The sequence below is a fragment of the Miniopterus natalensis genome, chromosome 20 (genome assembly GCF_054644295.1).
Source record: "Miniopterus natalensis isolate mMinNat1 chromosome 20, mMinNat1.hap1, whole genome shotgun sequence".
In the NCBI taxonomy this organism is placed as follows: Eukaryota; Metazoa; Chordata; class Mammalia; order Chiroptera; family Miniopteridae; genus Miniopterus; species Miniopterus natalensis.
In genome coordinates this window covers 105359-126028 of record NC_142100.1, presented here as the reverse complement: position 1 = coordinate 126028, position 20670 = coordinate 105359, and the positions used below count along the sequence as shown (strand labels likewise).

Here is a 20670-nt window from a genome sequence, read left to right as displayed (position 1 = left end):
GGCTAAGATGATGACCAGAGGCCTAGGCAAGTTGTGATCTACGGGGTCTTCCCCTCTGTACCCATCCTTTGCTTTAGGTTCTACCCTTATTTGAAGGTGGATCATCTTTGTAAGCTAAATAATTGAGCTGTTGGGGTGTGTGTGTATGTATGAACATGTGTGTATGTGCTTGTGTGTGCTGTATATATATATTGTGCTTAAGTGTGTGTGTTGTGTGTACATGTTGTATGTGCCATACATGTTGTGAATTTCAGTCTCTTATGAGTGTGTTGTGTATAAATGTGTTGTATGTTGTCAGTATGTAAGGGTAGATGTTTTCAGTTGTGTGTTATGTGTATAAGTGTGCATTGTTGTGTGTATAGGTGTGTTGCATACATTTAAGCATGTACTTGTATGTGTGTTGTGTGCTGCCACAATGTCAGTATAGGACACAATATGTGGTCTGTTTGTATTTATTAAGAGAATATTAGGGAACATTTCTTAAGCAGACATTTTTGAATGGTTGCTGAGTGGAGAAGGGGAATTCTGCTTCCAGGCAGTAGCTAATGATGGTGGTACACCTACCATTTGAGACATTTTGGTTCAATTCTGCCAAGGCTGATACAGACATCTGGGGGTTGGACCTAGCAAGCAGCTAATAACTTCCTTGTCTCCCTGTTTGGAGCAGATGTATGAGAAAGATCACTTTATACAGATCACCTTCTTGTTTCTGTGTAACCATCACTGAAAAATCATTTGCTCCCTCATCTTTTCAATACCTTCCCAAATCACATCCATTGTTTTTCCTTTTTCTTCTAAGGGTGTACATTTGGCTGCAATTCCTCAAACAATCCAGTGTGGTTAGTGTTCCTCGTCTGTGAACTAATATGTGCCACCTAGTGTTCAAAAATCCAATGCAAGCAATTCAAACAGGATTTTTCCATTTTTGAAATGGGTAATGTTGAATTTGCGTCATAAAGAGATTGGAAGCACAATTATTACCAAATTCATTGATCTGAATCACATTTGTACCTGTATAAATAAGTATCTGTGCCAGAGGGAAAGTCTTGGCTTACTGTAAAATTCAAAACTTATTAAACTATAAAAGAGAGATTTTTCTAGTTTTGAATTAGAGCGCTCAGTCATGGGTCACTGTAGCTCTCATGGTCAAACCTAAGTAAATAAACCTTTTTATTCCTGTAGGAGAATTGTTTTAAGTAGTTGACATTTTCCTGAAGACTTACAAACTCAAATTGGATGTTTGTTTTCTTGTGGAAAACATTGCTAAAACATTTTGGAGAGACTACATTAGAACGTGTTCTGACTTCCGACATCCAGATTGAGAAAACCGTACCCACGCGGTCCTTGTCAACAGTCCTTTTGGCTGTCTCTGAAGATGTGTGCTAGGGGTGCCTGCCACTAAACAGTGGACTGGACTAACTCCAAGAGGAATGTGCCATCACTGATACAGATCCAGTAGCCATTGTAGGGAGCAGTGAGGGACAAGATGGCCACTGAGGACCTCACAATTCACCAGTGTGTCAGAGATCAGATAATGGTGAAAGTTAATATTTGGTCCCTATCCTATAGTGTTAGGACTGAGGGACTTTTATACACGGTTTGTGCCATAATGCTGTATCTTTACACTTTAGAACAGAACAGAAAGGAGGAAAGATAACAAAAAACTGCTGCAGGGCATGGAACAATATTCCTTTATCATAGCCCCTTGGAATTATGCAGGGAGGAAAAACTCAGTGGGGCTGTTTCTTTTAATAAAAGTAAGGAGCATCCGCTTCCTGTTAGGAGGAAAATGTGTCAATGGCTCCAGGGAATGGGGTCATTCTCAAATAATATTGTTACGGGTTAGGGATGGTCTTTGGGAGGGTGGGATGTGCTCTTCCACTGTTTTCTCCTCCCTGGGTCATTTTTACCCACGTGACTTGTCCTTCCTCTTTGCATCGCCCTCTCGGGCTCTTCTATTTCCCAGAGAGCTTTCTTCCCCTTACTTTCCATGTCCAAATCATTCGACATCTTCAACCATCTCTCTCCAGCTCCAACCTCAGTTGGAGTATTTATAGATGTCCAGTCGTTCAAGTTGAATTACAGTATTGTCTGTCTTTTATATCTTTACTGATTTTGTTTCCTTGTTCTATTACTGAGAGATGAACTGAAATTTACAATTGTAATTATGGGTCTATTTCAGCAAGAAACATATGAACTTTTGCTTTTTGTATTTCAAAGCTCTGATTTTAGGTGCATAAACATTTAGGATTGTTTTGTTTTTCTGATGAACTGACTTCTTAACATTATGAAATTACCCTTTTTATCTCACAATATTCTTTATTTAAAAATACATTTTCTCTAATATTAATATAGGCACTCCAACTTTTCTTTGTTAGTGTTCACACGATACAACTATTTTCAGCATTTTCATTTTAACCTATTGGTCCCTTTACATTTAAAGTGTGTTTCTTGTAGACTGAATGTGTTTTCATCATGCCTGTATAACCAGTCCAACAATTTCTGAACTTCAGTTGGGATGTTTATGATTTACATTTAATGTGGTTAATGTGATTTGTTTAAACCCATGTTTTTTGTTTCCTATTTGTCCCATCTGTTGTTTTGTCCCTGTACTTTTTATGCTTTCTTTTGAATTAAGTATTTTTGATTGATTGACTTTTAGAGAGAAGAGGGAGGGGAGAGACACATCGATTTGTTGTCCCACTTATTTATGCATTCATTGGTTGATTCTTGTATGTGCCTATGTGCCCTGACCAGGGACAGAACCTGCAATCTTGGTGTATCGCTTTAAACAACTGAGCTACTTGGCCAGGGATTGAATTAAGTCTTTTTAATGATTCCATTTATGTAATTTGTTAACCTATTAGCATCATTCTTTTCCTGTGGTAGTTTTAGAACTTATAGTACATGTCTTTAACTTCTCACAGTCTACCTTCAAGTCATATTACACCACTTCACATATAAGAGCACTCCAACAATATACTTTCTCCCTTCCTCCCACCTCTCTGCCCTTTGTGCTTTAAAACCAACAGTGTTATTACTTTGGATATAATCAGTCAATTACCTTTATTTATTTTCAATTTTAATTTTTCCATCACCTTTTATCCCCTCTAATCCCTCTTCCTCCTCTACCCATCCCCTCTCACCGCACTGTGGTCCATATCCATGAGTTCTCTTTTTTTTCTTTTTTGCTCAGTTCCTCCACCTCCCCAACCCTCCCTCCCACCTCCTGAGCTGTATGCCTGCTATCTGTCTCTATTTTGTTTGGTAGTTTAGTTTGTTCATTAAATACCACGTGTGAAATCACATGGTACTTGTCTTTCTCTGACTGGCTTCCTTCGCTTAGCCTGATGTTCTCTAGGTCCATCCACATTGTGGCAAAGAGTAAAATCTTCTTCCTTTTTACAGTAGATTAGTATTCCATTGTGTAAATGTGCCGTAGCTGTTTTACCCACTTACCTACTGATGGACACTTGGGCTGTTTCCAGATCTTGGTTATTGTAAATAACACTACAATGAAATAGGGGTGCATATATTCTTTCAAATTAGTATTTTGGGTTTCTTCTGATAAATTCCCAGAAAAGGAATCACTGGGTCACAAGGCAGTTCCATTTTCAATTTTTTTTTAGTTAATTCCACACTGCTTTCCACAGTGGTTGAACCAATCTGCATTCCCACTGACAGTGCAGGAGGGGTCCCTTTTCTCCACATCTTTGTCAACACTTATTTGATTTATTGATGATAGCCCTTCTGACAGGTGGGAGATGATATCTCATTGTGCTTTTAATCTGCATTTCTGATTAGTGATGTTGAGCATCCTTTCACATATCAATTGGTATCTGTATGTCCTCTTTGGAGAAATGTCTATTCAGGTATTTTGCCCATTTTTAAATTAGATTGTTTTTTTTTGTTGTTTTTTTTTTTGGTGTTGAGTTTTATAAGTTGTTTATGAATTGAGGATATTGACCCTTTATCAGATGTATCATTGGCAAATATGTTCTCCCATTCAGTGGGTTGTCTGTTCATTTTGTTGATGGTTTCCTTTGCTGTGCAAAACCTCTTTAGTTTGATGTAGTCCCATTTGTTTTTCTTTTGTTTCCCTTGCCTGAGGAGATATATAAAAAAATATGTTGCTACAAGAAATGTCTGAGATTTTACTGCCTACGTTTTCTTCTAGAACGTTTATGGTTTCAAGCCTTAAATCTTTAAATCTTTAATCCCTTTTGAGTTTCTTCTTGTGTGTGGTGTAAGAAGGTGGTCTAGTTTTATTTATTTTTGCACATATCTGTCCAATTTTTCTAACACCATTTATTAAATAGGCTGTTACTATTTAGTTGGATATCAGACACTGAATCTTACCTTATTGCTTGCTATATATTTTACCCCCACTACTGAGACAATACACTTCTTAGCACTGTAACCAATGCCCTATAATTTAAATAGTTTTCCACTTTTACTGGTGGGAACACAGCTTGTGTGAGTGAAAGATTTTCTTTTTCTGCTCCTTTTGGGTGGTTCTTTTTCAGGCCACAGGTGTTTCCCCTTCCAGACACGAGTGCACTATGCTGGAAACCTGAGGAGAATCCTCTGCAGGTATCTGGAGCTGTCTGCACAGCTCTCTCCTAACACTGTGCTCTACACATTCATGCCACCTTGACCAACCCTGGCTCTCAAATGCTTCCCAGCTAAGGGAGACCTCACCATAAGACGTGGGCTGGAATCCCTCAGTCCATTAGGGGTAATCTTGGAACTCATCTTTCCTATTTCTCTTCCCTCGGGGATCACTATCCTGTCTTGCCTTACATCCAACCAAGGGAAACAACTCCTTCATACCTTTTGTTATTCTCAGTAGTTTCTGACTGGAGGTAGTTATTCCACGTTGGCTGCTAGAAGTCCTTCATCAGAAATGAATCTTGTTTGATCACCTGTCAGACTGCTTTGTGTTTTAGCTGAGTAAGAGTGGCATTATTATCTCCCTAAGCCACTTAAAAACAAAATCCTCATTATCTCTTATTAAGAGAATGCTTCCCTTTAGGATAATTGCCATCTTTCCCTCCACAATATACTTTAGGGGTACAACTACATTGTATCATTAACAGTGGTTCCCAATTGCAAGGATTTCCTTAGGGATGGGGCATGCAGGTATGGTTTGAAAATGACACTTAAGAGATTCTAATATGCTGAAAATTCACATTTCTACTTTTTTCTTCTTATATATAATATTGGCCTAATTTAGTATTCTCTTTAAGAGTATATGCCCCCCTTATAAAGAAATAATCTTTGTAATCACTTCTAAAAGTTAGAAATATGTTTTAAATATAATCAACTTTTTGCATCTAAAAGAACCTGAGTTCAGTTATTTAACCTATTCCTGTGGCATTTCCTTACATTGAGCCTAATTATGATCCTAGAACAAACTGAGCTTAGTTATGAGATGCCATTACACTAAAGTATTTCTAAATGCTATTTCTAGTATTTAAGATTTTCAAGTGCATATATACAAGTGAGACTAATCAAATTTTCAATTTCTGGCAACCTGTTCGAGAATTTGCGATATTTGGTTGCAAGCCACAGGAACTGGTCCCTTGTTAAGTAAAATTGTAACTAATGGGGGGGAAAATTCCCAGAGAATGGAAGAAAAGGCTAAATGGCCTGCAGACATGAGGCCTTTCAGGCCATTCTCATTTTGAACTAATCTCAGCCATTTTCTCGAACTACTCCAGGAACAGTTCACCTAATTCATCTAGTTTTGGTCTCTTCACAATGTTAAGTAAAGTGACATTCCCACCAAAACGCTATCAAGTGGGGAATTAGTTAATTCTACAAATGAAAATTGAGGTATGCTACCAGAAAAAACATGGATGCAGGATGCATAAAATCAAAAGATTGATTAGACTGTGTGTCCTAATTTTTCCTTGGCTCAGGAACATGGGAATTACCAGCTACCTGCAAGTTAGAAATGACTTATTAGTGCGCTCATTGTCCTCGGGTACGTTTAATGAGCATTTGTGAAATATTTTCTTAGTCTCTTCCCAATTATTAATCTTTCAAATTTCTTACCTCTAGAAGATAGATTTTAAATGATTTTTTTTAAAAATTGATTTTAGAGAGAGAGGAAGGGAGAGGGATAGAAACATGGATGGATGGGCTGCCTTCTGCACGCTCCCGACTGGGGATCCAGCCGGCAACCCTTACAGGGCCCTACTAGTAATCCAACTGCGACCCCTTGGTGCAAAGGTCGACACCCAGCCGCTGAGCTGCAGCAGCAGAGCTAGCACCTAGATTTTAAAGACAATGACGATCAATCACATCCATGTCAAATAACCAACAACTGCCTTGGTCCATGTCCCCTTGTTTCCAGCTCTGGGCCTCAGTACCAAGTGTACCTGTGCACCTCCTCCTTTTGGGTTCAGGCCTAATTTTTCACGGCCACTTCAGATATTTAGTAGGTAGTAAGTAGGCAAAAATCACCTTTGTCTGCCTCAAAACACTACAGAAGTTTTCATTACCTGCAGGTGGCCTACCTGGCACCCAGACTGACTGCCAAGAAGCACGGCCGGCGTCGGGGTTCCAGCCCTGCTCTGCGCTGTCCCTGTTGTGTGCACTCGGCCTGTGCTGCTCCCTGAGCCTGCTCTTCCCTCTGGGAAACGCAGACACCGCAGAGCTGTCATGAGAACCTGCTGCCAGGACTTTTCCTGAGGAGTCTCTTCTTTGAAATGTTATAGCATCTTCAAAATTAGTGTTTTGCACGTTGTTTCCCCTTTTAGTAGGTGTGACAAGAAACCCTTCCAGGCAACTGGACCAAAACATAGCGTCCAGTCTCAGCTCTGCCACTGCACAGTTTTGTATCCGTAGAAAAAACTACTTTTCTGTTAAAGTGTCAATAAAAGATGGAGTCTTGGTTACAACAATGGTTTTCAGAAGATGGTCAAGCAGAAACCCCGGCGTTGGCCCCCGTGACCCTGACGGACACTGTCCCTCAGCTTCAGACAGTAAGTTCACGGGCCCAGCGCCCTCCACGCCCCCTTTCCCCGAGTGTCACTCACACGCGGAGCCCGCGGCTGTGTCTGCACCGGGGCGTCTCCCGCCCTCCGGCTCCTCAGCGGGTCTCTCCCCGCAGCGCCCCCGGCCCCGCAGCACCGCCTCCGCTCGGGCGGCGCTAAGGGAACGAAACCGTGCCTGTGACGAGCAGACACCGCGCAGGGCCCAGGAAACCTGCAGGCTGCGCGGCCTGAGGCCTGAGGCCGCGGAGGAGCTGCGGTTTCTCTTTTCCCTTAAACTGAAGTTGCTGCGGGTCCCTGGGTAATAAAACCACGCGGGAGAACCGCGGGCCCGCCCTCCGGAGGCCTCACCCCAAGCCCGGCCTTCTGATTGGCCGTGGAAAGCCCCGCCCCCGCCTGGGGACAGGCTCCGAACCCCTGCCCGCGCCTGCGCACTCACTGCTTTCTTGCCAACCCGCTAGGCCTCCCCTCGCTCTGAGGCGCCCTCGGGGTGCTGAGGGCCTGGCTCCGGGGAGCCCCGCGCCCCGGCCCCACGTCTTCCCCCCGCCGCCCTCGCCCACCCGCACAGCACCCGCTCTCCGTGGCTCCCACAGCTCCAGCCACAGCGCGAGCCCCGGAAGTGCGGCCCCAGGGGGGAGGGGCGGGGCGAGGGCGGAGGCGCCCGAAGACCGGAAGTCACGAGGGCGGAGCCGTTGGGGCGCGTGCCCCACGTATCCTGTGGTCGCTCTGACGATGCCTCAGGAAAAGCACAGCAGTGAGAAGGGGTCTCCACGGGAGACTGGCGGAGGAAAGAGCATCCGCGAGCCTGTGAGACGCTGAGCTTTCCGAGACCACAACTCCCTACAAGGACGGACCGGCACTTGCCTGCGGGGCCCAGGTTCAGAGAACCCGGGAGGGAGAGGGGACGGTCCCCAAGGAGAAATGACCGGGAGGAAGAGGAGCCTCAGGAGGGGCTTCTCCGGAGGCCTCGCCAGGCCCTCTCGCTGCTGGCGCCGCGTCCCGCCCTGGTCCCTCCGCTTCCCACGGGGACGTCCCAGAGCGTCGCCTCCTCCCCGGCCTCTGCTTTCCCTCCTGTCGCTCACCCACTTTCATTTAGGGGATGATCTTGCGCCCCGTTACTTTCAGGTGGTGGCTCCGGTTGTTAGGCTAGGTAACAGTTGCCCACGTTCAGAGCTGCCGACAGCAGTCACTTAATTAGATTATACTTTTGTGGGGCAGAAATTAAGGAGCAGCTCTGGGGCTGGTGTCCCACCTGAGGAGAGAAGAGCCTGGTGCTGGGCACGTTGCTGGGGCTGGTGGTCGAGGCCACTGTGGCTTCACCCCGAGTTTGTGGCCTGAAGACCAAAGAAGGGCCCCCCTTTCTGCCCTGGCCTGGAGCCACCCAGCAGGCTCACTTCCTCCGCGGCCTCCTGGAGGCAGGCGCCCACTAAGGCCAGTCCTGATGAGGGGAGGACCCTGGGCCCAGGCCTGACCCGAGGGTGTGAGAAGAACCTGCAGTGGAGCCTCACAGCCGCCTGCACGTGCCCTGCCCCTGCCCCTGCCCTAGGTGGTTTCTCTGGCCTGTCCGAATGTGATTAGAATAACTGACCCCACCGCCTAGTGTTCACACGTAACACCTGTAACAGCATTACAAACACGTTTTCTACGAAGTGATTGCAGCATACATAACAAGGTAGACACATATTTTCTAGAACTTCTTGTAAAACCTTCCGAGACAGGCAGACTTCTTAGTCTCAGGTGCTGAGATCTGAGAACAGCATGGATATTGCCTCTGCTGCCTTTGAACAAAGAACCAAAAGGGAAGCAGCCAGTTGAGCTCCATCCAGGGACACGCAGCCCTCGTAGCTGTCAGTGAGCCTAAGCAAGGCCATTGGACAAGGAAATGCCACGGACAGACAACTGGGCCTTGGGGACTGTGGAGCTGGGGTTGGAGAGGAGAGCGGTGTTCACCCAGCTCCGGGCTCGGTCCTTGGTAGGTATTTGAGGAGACCGAGAATGTCCACTGGAAATATTTAGTGGGTAGTTAGAAAGGGGTCTGACTCTCAGGAGAGAAGTGGAAACAGAGGGAAATTTGGGATCCTAGAATCAGCAGACAGGTTCACAGGTCATCTCTGTCCACAGTGCATTGCTGTTAGCATGTTATACCCTTGACCTTTGCCATGGCTCTGACGGTGGCTTTTTCATTTTATACTTTGGGAAACAAGTTTGGAGATTAAGTGCTTTGCTCAGTAAACCAGTCACAAAAGTATTTTGCACAGGTGCTAATTGGGTATCTTAGTTCTTGTCATGTATATTTAAATAGTTTCTATTTTTCAGGTTAGATGGCAACGCTGAAAGGTAGGCCTGTGATTCTAATTATAAAAATCATGAATGAGCTGTATCATCACATACTTGAGAATCACTGTGTGTTAATGACTAGGGTAACTTTCCTATTGAGAAGTAAGTTTCATCCTGAAAATTGTTAAAACATTATTAAGCAAATAGTGATAGCAGACTTAGCTGTTTTCTGTGTTTTAGTTTATATAAGCATGTTGGTAGCATTAGAATCCACTGTAGCTCCCCAGGAGGAATTATTAATTGCACCTCAGTAATCTTTGTGTCCATGCTGGTCTGTCTGATGACAGTTGCCCACAGTTAAGTCTGCGTGGATTGAATGCCTGCCGTGTTTAATAGTTGTACTAGTGACTAAAAGCACCGCAAGCTGGCCCCACACCTGGGATTTCCAGGTCTGAGCTTGATGGCCACAGGAGGATGTTGGTAGGACATTTCCACACCGAGTCATGCTCTGACCCAAAGGTGGCCCTGGCCACTTCCTGAATTCTGCAGCATCTGTGTCCCAACTCTGTTCTGTCCCAGAGCCACACTGGAAGTGCTCACTGCTCAGAATAATCACACACGCTGCATCCTTGCTTCTTCACACATGCAGGAAGAGAGAGACAGAAGCCTGTGCTCCCAGCTGGGACAGAACTTCCTGCGCACTTTCAGCAGGTGTGTGACTCACACCCCATTTTGGAAGGAGCACTTGGATGCAGTTCTGATTCTTAGTTTGAGAGAAATACTTATTTTTATTTTTAAGGAAAGTTATGGTACACATTGTTTTAACATACTGTTTGTAATTTCCGCATGTGGGAATACAGGTCCTCCTGACCCAAATGCATGTTTGGATCTCAATTATGATAGTAGGTGAACTTGGCTGGGGCACCATTGCTGTTTATTCACAGATGCCATATATTTTAGAATGTGCTGCATCCTTAGGAAATTACTGTTTTGGACAAACACCTCAAGCTTTGAGTTGAGTGATATCTGTGAGGTTCTAAATTTCTGCATTTCTTCTACAAAGCTGCACCCCTTTGTTTGTACTCTTCCCGGCAGTTTCTAAGATGATACCTGTTCCATTACCCCCTTCCCCAAACAGCATCTTTTAAAGTCTTTATCAGTTACTTTAATTGGAATTGCTTTAGGCCCCTGAGAAAGTGAAGACATTTTCATGTTTCAGCTTTTTGTGGTCCTTCCCGTGCAGATATTGGTGGCTACTCGTTAGCACCACCTCATGGCCCCTGTCGGCATCAAATCCTCACTCCTGAGATGACCTCCTTTACACATTCCCTGTGTGTTTCTACTTATTGTCGTGGTTTTTGCCACCAAGAAGGTTTCACAGGCTCTGCCCACCACGCCTTACTGCTGAACACACTGTGACATCAGAGCCTGGGTGGCAGCAACTCTCTCCCCCTCCCCCTGGTATTTTCCCTGTGGCCATGAGAACTCTCTCCCCACCCCCACCCCCACCCAGCCTAGAACTTACTGGACTAAAGGCCTGGTTTCCTTAGAGACCACAGAAGTCACCATGGCCTAGCTGAGTGCTGAGACAGCAGCTGCTTCGACTTGAGTCACACTCACAGGGAGTGAGCTCTTTCACCACAGGCACCAGTCGATCCTTCACACAGTCCCATCGTGGGGTCATTCAAGGTCCCAGGACTTCTCCAGGTCCAGTTGAATGTTTGTTTTCCAGGTGCCCACTGGAGCAGGTGAGAGAGACTGTTGAGTTCATGCTGTTCCCTGTGCATGTGTCAGAGCAGTAAGACCACAAGGTTTCACAGAGGGATCCAGGTGACAGGAGGCAGAGCTGGGGACAGAAATGGGGAGGTGGCAGCACACAGAGGCAGGGTACCTGGAGAGCTTGGCCGGCAACCCAAGGCCAAGCTAGCTTCCAAATCCAGGGGTGTGTTTCAAAGTCAGGGACAAGGACAGCAGCTGCAGGTTCCGGCAGAAGCCACCCAGGCTGAAGGCAAGACATGGAAACAGGCGTAGAGGCTGAGGGAAGCAGGGTTGTCATTGTGACCAGATGGTACGGTTCCTGTCCATACTAACACTTTATATACATCATTTGAATTCCTCACAGCTGATCCTCACTCCAACCGCACATGGTGGCTGACATCCGTGGCAGTCAGGACTGTGGCAGTTCAGACAGCTCGAGCCAGTCAGGGGGAATTTTCAGCAGCGACTGGACTCCAGTGGCCACACTGGCTGTGCAGTTGGCAAAGCTCCTGAACTGGATGCTGAGGCCTGCAAGTCAACATGAGGATGGAGGAATCTGAGTGACAGGGACACAGGCAGAGGGTGGCCAAGCCAGGGGTTGGCCTTGGTCAGCACTGCAGGGTTTTGAGTTTCAAACTTACTAGGATTAACACAAATTCCCCAAACCTGCTGTTTTGTGGGTAGCTCTGATCTCTCACTGGCTGGCCACACTCTGGCTCCAGGAAAGGAATGGGCCGGCTGCTCACGTCTGGGTTAGAGTAGCTCTGTGAGAGCCAAGGGAACAGAAAAGTACAGCAGGTGGGGAATGCAAACTCTCCCACAGAGTAGAAATCTACAGTCCCCCAACTTTCCACAGCAGGGGGTTGGTTTGTCAAATTCCACACACTCAGGTGTCCATGGTCCTTACAATCTCAGAAGCAGGGCTGGGCTGGCAGCTCTAAGATAAGGACAGGAGATGGTGCAGCTACCTTTCTCCTGCTGAACTGGGCCTGTGGTGTTATGGGGGAAATTGATAAACTTGCTTTAGGTTCTGCAGATTATGATCAGATGCTGGGTTCCAAGGAACTAGCTAGTAAAGTGCTCTTGCCGCGTCCTTATCAGTAAGATAGAAAACAGAATCACACTGTAAGGATTTACACTTTGTAGTGTTTGAGTTGCCATCATTTGGTAGTAAATACAAACCACATCATATGTATGTTAAAATTTTTATCCACAGTGCGAAAATAATTTGTGTATGAAATCAGTTGCAGTTTGTTTATTTGGAAAATGATAATATTCATAATTTGGGACCCAAAAGTAAAAACATGTCTAAATAAAAAAAGAAAATTTTACCCTCTAAAACTTAATTTTTAATTGGAATTGTTGAATGGGTAACACTTCACATGGGCTTAAAAAAAAAAAAAAAACCAGTAATTTTTCTATTTTATTGATTTTTCAGAGCTCTTTATATGTGAAGGATGGGAGCTGTGATTAGTTTCTAGTGTACCCGTAGTTTCCACGTGTATATGTGAACAAATATAAATGTGCATGCTCACTTTCTCTCTGTTTTTTACACAAGCAGTAGCATATTTTATAACTGTCCTCCGCCTGGCTCTTTGGTTAATGGTATATATTGGATAATCTCCCACAGTAGTGAATGGAGGGCTTTTCTGTTTTTAAAAGCTGCATAGGATTTCAGATGTGTTCTATTGATAGACACTGAAGTTGCTTCAAATCTTTTGTTATAACAGCAATTCGGTCCTAAAAGCTTTGATATGTTCCATTTTGCACATATATATAGAGTCAATTCTTAGGAGTAAAATTGCTCCAAAGATCTGTGCCTTTGTAATTTTATAGCTGTTTCCAAATTATTCTCCAAATGGGTAGGCACCTAATGTATAAAAATGCATGTATCTCCTTTCTTATAACTATTATACAAATTTTGATTTCTGCTAATCGAATAGGTTTTGTGTTAATATGGTTGAGCATCTTTCTGTATTTTCTTTTCACTGGAGTATCTACTTAAAGTGTTTGCCCATTGACTTTTTGGGTTGCTGATCTTTGTCTTGTTCATTGAATTCTAAGAGCTCTTGATATATTAAGGGTACAGGTTATAATTGGTGAAAGGTGTATTTTTTCTTGTCTATCTTGATTTATAAATATGCTGATGGCAGGTTTTTCATGCATAAATTTTATTGTTATGTAGTTTAAACTGTAAATCCTTTTACTGCATTGGGGTGTTCAGCTTCCTTTGACTACAAAGTTGTAAAGGAATTTGCTCATATTTCTGTTAGTACTTTCATGATTTTATATTTAACATATAAATAATTGACTTACTTGGAATTAATTTTTTTTTTTTTTTTTGTAGAAGGGTGGGTGAGGGAAAGGAAGATCTCTTTGTGTAAAGAGACGAAAAAGCCATCACAGGAAACTAGATTAAAACTGGAAAACACGTCCTGGCTGGTTCAAGCCAAACACCAACGTTGTTAACTCGCGGGGTGTTTGCTATGGTGGTTGGGATGGCCGCGTCTTTTTTTCCTTTCGTTTGACTTGACTGTGTGTTTTCGCCTTTTGTCTCTTAATGACGGTCACACCATTGCTATATCCGGAGCAGTAAACAGTCCTCAGCGAAGCCGCCTTTTGCCAACCCAACCCTGGAAAGTTTACATAAGTGGAAAGAGCAGAAAATGCCAAGAGAGTGTAACTTAACCCCCAAAAAAAGGTAACAACAACAAAGGCACCACCATTTCCCCCAGATACTCCCAACTAAACAATCCCGGACAAAGATCTTTTTTTTTTCCCCAATAACATCTCCCAAACCTCCGTCCAGCTTGATCTTCCAGACTCCCTGGCACCGGGCCAAGCTTACGGGTAAGTTTAAAAAAAAAAAAATGTGCCTTTTGCCCCTTGGAGGAAATGTGTTTTTTTCGAGCAGGCCAAAGGCTGCAAATGTGTGGGAGCCGAGGGGCGAAGGTTTCTGGAGCCCGGCGCGGGAGGGGTTGGGGGCCGAGGAGGGCTCTTCCGACCCTTTTTTTTTTTTTGCCCCTTCTGCCCGGGAGGCGAGAAAGAGGCTCCCCAGCGCCCCGGGGCGTCCAGGGAGCCGCCTGCGCGCCTCCCTGGCTTTTCCAGGTCTGAGCCTGGGTGGGGAGAAGACATTGAGGTACTTTGGAGAAGGGGGGACTCAGACGACGAGGACACGTCCCCGCCAGGCCTAGCGCCCGTCCCCTCGGGCTGGGGGGGCCTGGCCCGCGTGGCCGGCTCCCGAGGCCACGGGGCGCGCCTGCAGTGCCCCCGCCACGAAGGACAAAGGCCGGCGTCGGTGTTGGCACCGTGACGCAGCACCTCTCCGCGCGCCCCGCGCCCGGCCGCCGCGCTGCTCGCTCCTCCCTCCCACACGCCAGTTTTATTTTCAGGTTCAGAGCCGAGCCGCCGGCGGGGTCGGGGCCGGGCGGGCCGGGCGGGCCGGGCGGGCCGGGCTGCAGGCGGCTCATGGCGGCCGCGCTCCTCGGCCTCCCTCCCTCCTTCCCCGCTGGTCATTGCGCGTCCCCGGCAGGCGGGGGGTGGGGTGGGGGGTGGGGGCGGACGGGGGGGTGGGGGGGTGAGGTGAGGTGAGGTGGGGGTAGGGGGTGGGGGGTGGGGTGGGGGTGGGGGGTGGGGTGGGGTGGGGGGTGGGGTGGGGGGTGGGGTGGGGGTAGGGGGGTGGGGGGTGGGGTGGGGGTAGGGGGGTGGGGAGGGGCGGCTGGGGCCTGGGGGCCTCGCGTGCTGGGGTTCAGCACTGCCTGGGCTGGGCGAGGCGCCTGAAGTTAATTTTTATGTACAGTGTGAGATATGGATGCAACTTTTTTCTTTTATTTATTTTGCTAGATAGCGACTCAGTTGTCTGAATGCCTTTTATCACGGTCATTTTTTTACTACTTATTTGAGAGGTCATCTTTATTATATACTAATGTCCCACATTATTTGTGTCTCCCTGCACTTCAGTGTTTGTGTGTTGTTCGGCATGTCTGTTCATGAGGCAAAGCCACGTTCTCATTAGGACGATTGTAGAATTTGGGACCTAGTGGGGCTGCCTCCCTCTCTAATTCTTTCTATACAGGATTTTCTGTCTCTTCTACTTTATATTTTATATCTGAACTTTAGTCAGATAGTCTAGTCCTTACCTCACAATAATAAAAATAAAAGGAAAGATCCAGAAAAACCTGGATTTATATTATTTTTATTAAATTTTCATTAACGTATAAAACAAGTTGGGGAAACTGACATCATAAGTCTCTCAACTTATAGTTATTTACATAGGAGAACTTTTCAGGGTATTTAAAAACACCTCTATAGCCCTAGCGGGTTTGGCTCAGTGGTTAGCCCATCAGCCCTCAGACTGAATTGGCCCTCGTTGGATCTTACCAAGGGCACATATGTCCATTTCTGCCTGACCCCCGAGCCCCGGTAGGGGTCCATGCAGGAGGTAACCAATTCATATGTCTCTCACACATCCGTGTTACTCTCTCCCTCTTTTTCTGTCTCTCTCCACTTTGCACTCTCTCTGAAAAGCAATTGAAAAAATATACTCCAGTGAAGATTGAAAAAACAGCTCTTCAGTTTAACCCTGGATACTTTGTTTTTGGCCAGGCAAATGGGGTAGCTTTTTTACATTTTACCTTCTAAAGCTATTCGTTTCTCTACATGAATTTTATACCCTGGTAGCTTGATAGATTCTTTTATTATTTGTGGAAGGTTTTCACTCCTTATAGTCTTTGGGGCTGAGATAGATTTATTTTACCATGTTAAGAAATTATTTACCTAATCCTATTTTATTACAGTTTATAATGCTGGATTTTACTACTTTCTCATTTTCTCTAAAGTTGATTCCATTTTTTTAATCCTTGGTTCTGTTGCAAGATAAAAGAAATTACCTATAACCAGCTTTTCAAACCAGCCTTTTAAGTGTTTGCACTTTATTTGACACACAACAGGGTAGCTTTGTCATTCAGAGACCTGGTCTCCATGTCAGCTTTTATTCTTGGTACTAAACACAATCTTCAATTCATTTAACAAAATATTTTAGCAGAAGAAACTTAGAGTTAGTGCAGTCATGTCGTTATTAAAGAGCATGCATTTTTTCTCTGAATTTGGAAAAGAATAGATATATGTCTCTTTAATGAAGTTACCATGCACAGTAAGCCCTCTTAAGTTCCTTCTTGAACAAAGCTGGCAGGTATGCAGGTGGGCAGAGGTTGGTGTATAGGCAGATGGTTAGAATTCATAAAAATTAAGTCAATTAAAATTGACATGGCACACACTTTCTATACCCCCCCTTTTAGAAAATAAAATAAAAAATAAGAAACCAAGTAAGTACAAAATAACGTCTTCAGATGCCTACTCTAAGGTGAACCTGCCCCATGCCCTGGTTTCCACGGAAATGGCAGAGTGCAGGAGAGGAAGACTGGGGAGATGGTACAGAGTCCATTGTATTCCCTAAAGTGCCTGCATGTCCTAAGCTTATTTGTTGCCTTTTAATTCTGCAGAATCACATGATTTTGTGCTGACTGGGAACCAAGAATAGAAAAACATTTCTGCCTACAAGGCATAGAGCAGACACCTACCATTCAAAGGAAGCAATCTGCAGACTTTGTACAAAATATTTATCTCTTGGGGCTCTAGTTGGGCACAAGGAGACCCATCACTGTATCTGGACCTATGGATTTCTAGCACTATGTCCAATACCTAGTTTTAATATTGTGAGTGTCATGGACATGCCTCTAAATGGCCTACAAATGCTGGTATCTGGGTCATTTTTCCGTGTCCTCTGCAGAGAAGCTGACAATGGACACATCACTTGAAGTTGAGGGCTGTGGGAGAGAATTACCACATTGAGGGCTATTGATGGCATTTTTCCTTCCCCCTGAGGCACTGTCCATACCACAACTAGGCAGGGACCAAATCCCCTCTAAGTGGTTTAAACTGGTGGTCATGGATTCCCCACCACAGCAGAGGTCTGCCCCTGTATCCCATCCAGACTTCTGAAACTGGGACAGGATGGTCCCCCACGTCAGTTTTAACTTAAAATATTCGAGTATATCTTAGGAGTTTTAAAGCTTTGTCACTGCCATTTTAACAAATGGAGAAACCATCACTAATGATAATTAGACCATCAGCCCAACCACAGTCCTGGGTTAGCCCTGTGCTCTGGTCCTGCAGGTTTCTCCACAGGCGGACTCTTACACGTCCATCTAGATGCCCTGATGGCCATAAAGAGTTCAGGGTGCATGGGGACGACAACTGCGCCATGAACAACAGGAGAGCTATACAGTGAACAGGACAGAGACAGGGATGCTGGAGATCACTGCCCCCTCAAACCCCTCCCTGTGGTGTTAGCAAGACAGTGCTCTCCTTCCATGAAAGTCACAGGCACATGTTCTCAGGAATTGAGGGATGTGAGCCAACTGGGTGAGAACCTTCAGACCAGTGGGGGTGACCTGAGGGTGGGGAAGCTGAGCAAAGGAGGGAGGCAGGGAAAGAGCAGCCAGCTTATCTGGGCCTGCATGTGTTAGGATTGCCATGTAATGTGAGCTTGACTCTGTCCCAGGCACATGTAGTGTTTCTGTGTCCCTGAGCTCTTACAAGACCTGGGATGCTCCCAAAATAATACAGACCAGGCTGCTTGGTCCTGGTTTTCTGCTGGACAACCCCTTCGCCATTGCTTCCTCCAGGATCTCTTATTTCTTTCTCATTTACAGCCATAGTTCGTCGTCCTCGGTGATGCAGAGGGTCAACTAACAGGCCTCTTCCTTGTGCCTGCTCTGCCCAGGTGCCTCTGCTTCCTTCGCCTCCTTTCACCTGCCCTCTTCCTCCTCACTTCCCACCCCACTAACTAGAAGTGGGTCCCTCACTCTGCTGATGCACTCGAGCCTCCCCCCAGTGTCTCCATGTCCCTCAGTGCACTTGAGAGATGAGTCTCATTTCCCAGCCTCTCCATAAGCTCCCAGGTACCGATCTTTCTGGGGCTCCTTCTGCTGCCTTTCTGCCTTTCTCTGCTGCTTCCCCACCTCCTGAATCTCATATAATCCCAGGGAAGCCTGCGGCTTCAGCATCAGCACTCATGGCTGTGGGTGTCCAGCAGAGCCCTGGTGGGACCACTTTGTCCTGACAGCACCTTCCATCGATCACAACCCTTCCTGTTGGGTGCCACAGCAGGTGAAAATACTTGGGGATCCAGGGAAAGAGCACTGGGTAAGGACTCTTCTGGGCCTGCTTGGGGCACAGACATGGGGTGCTGTCGTGTTATATCAGTACTCCTGGGGTACAAATGCCTTCAAGGATGAGTTTAAAATTTTGACCAGTAACAGGATATGAAGCTGCATGAACCCATTCTGAGGTGTTCACAGTGCACACAAGTCTATAGGAACATGGAGGAAAGGCTGAGGTATGTTCTAGTCTCATCATAGAAAATGATGCAGGAAAATGGTCACGTGGAGAGGAGAGAACACAAAGCCCAGAAAGTATGGGACAAGGAATGTTTGAGGAGTGGCAGGCAGTTAATTTAAAGCATTGTTTTTGGATGTTGTGATGTGTGTGGTATTTGTCAGGTTTTTAGACACATGCTCTTGTTCCCACACAGCCCTACCGACTCCAAATGTAAAGCCTCCAGTCTCCACAGAGCCCAGTCTGCCCTCATTTCTGCGTTTCTTTACAGGAGTTTGTTTGCTCTTGACTCAAACTATGACTTTTGTCTTGAGGCTCACAATCCTCCCTACAGAATACGCTGTGCACAGTGCCTGGCCCTTTCTTTCCCATTATCTGGGGGGTGACACACTTTGGCTTTTGACCCTCACAGTTCCATTGATCATGCTCACATTTTAAATGGAAATAGAGTCATACTAGGAGTGTGGGTCCAATTTTGACTCAAGATGGGCCATTCAGTTCAGAAATGTTACGGGTCAAATAAACTATCATCTCTGCTGAGGGACTATCTGGACCCATTGCTGAGAAGGATCACAGGTCAATATTTTATTTCTGATGTCAACAGTGCATCATCTTTAGTCTAACCAAAGGGAGATATCATGGGTTCCTCAGAGGAAGAGCTGCCTCTTCTTGGATCTGAGAACGGAGGGTACCTTTGGAGCCAGGTAAGGAGGACTGTTGTCCTGTGTACTTAGTTTACTATCAGAGTGGGGAAGTGTCCCTGTGGGACCAGCCCATCCACCTCACTCTCATTACCTCCTGCTTCCTTGGGGCTGATGGGTCCCCAGACCCCTTCAGCCACTGTGTGTCATTCAGATGCCTTCTGAGTAGCATCATTCAAGTGCATGTTCATGGGGAATTCCCATCCTTTGAATTGTATTTTTGTTGTTGAAATGTGGCCTAAATTACAAGTACCGAAGGGTGTAAATATTAATTACACATTGAATTCTGAGGCTGTTTTTACTTGGAACTTGTGAGTTTGTTCATAACCATAATTCAAACACAAGGACCCAGGGCTGAGGAGGGGAAACCAGGGTCAGCCATTTGTCTCTCTCCATCCCATTACCAACTTACTTTGAGGACATTGATTCTGTGACTGGAGGCAGTAGCTGCCAGTGCCTGGGCTCCCAGAGGAGCTTTTGCTAATGGCCCAGCTGCTTTAATCCCACTGCTTCCCTCCAGCATGTCTGCCACCGCCCTGTGAATCAGCCACCACCATGTGAGCTGGACACAGAGAAGGAGGGAGCCTGTGTGTGCTGAGCTGGCCACATTTCCCATAACTCCACCTGAATTGTTTTTTCTTCTTTTGGTAAACTTCCGTTTCCATTCCCTATCTCCAAGGGGAACATGGTCCCCACTATCTGCATGAATCATCTACAGGATACTAGAGGATGCAGAGCCAGGAAGCTTGAGTAAGCCCATAATGGGACTCCGGTGTGACCCTAATGAGGACTGTAGGTGTAACCTGAGGAAACGGGGTCATGTGGTCAGATGTCCAGGAAAATATCACATTTTGACCATACCACCTGTTCTTTTCTCCTTGGAACACCGCTGGGCCAACCATTAGCCTGACCTGCATGTTGCTGCGTAGGTCATTGGAGTTTTAGTAATGGGATGGTAGGTTGTCTGGCATAAACCTTAGAAAAGCCTTCAGGGTTCTCTGTGCCCGCTCTGACCTGATGCCCAGCATGCCCAGGATCTAGAAAGCACCGCATGGTGTGAGTGTGAAAGTCCTTTAGTGGAAGCAGCCTGGGAGAGAAAGAGTGAGACAGTGAAAGAGGTAGAGATACACAGAGAGAGAAAGACACACAGAGAGATAGAGAGATACAGGGATAAATAGCCACAGACATTCAGCCGGGGAGAACTTGCAGACAGGGAGGAGGGGGGTGAGGGAAGGGGCAGCTCATGTAAATTTCAGAAGGGCTGTGTCAGCTGAGCAAGGCCACTGGCCACAGCTGTGAGAGAGAAGAGAAGCATCTTTCCTGCTTCTGGTAACAGGTCTGCACCCTGATCCCTGGATGCAGCTTCTCTCCTGAGACAAAGCCTCAGGGCTGGAAGGAGAGGAGATCATGTGAGTTCACAGGGATGCTTCAGGGGTCAGAGCCTGGTGGGGGCTAGGAGCCCAATGATACCTGAATCGTCAGGCATGTACCCCACTGATTATGGATAAACCCTGAATATGTGCTTGTAAGAGCTC

The 20670-nt window shown here is 45.9% G+C and overlaps 1 long non-coding RNA gene across 1 annotated transcript in view; it reads left to right on the top strand.

Moving 5' to 3' along the window:
• The first annotated feature begins 13773 nt into the window (after window positions 1–13773).
• The window catches only part of LOC107540625 (uncharacterized), a 38636-nt gene continuing 31739 nt past the window's right edge, over window positions 13774–20670 (top strand). Inside the window, exon 1 of the long non-coding RNA XR_015716198.1 lies at window positions 13774–13886. This is a non-coding gene — a long non-coding RNA (uncharacterized LOC107540625). The remainder of the gene's footprint in view (window positions 13887–20670) is intronic.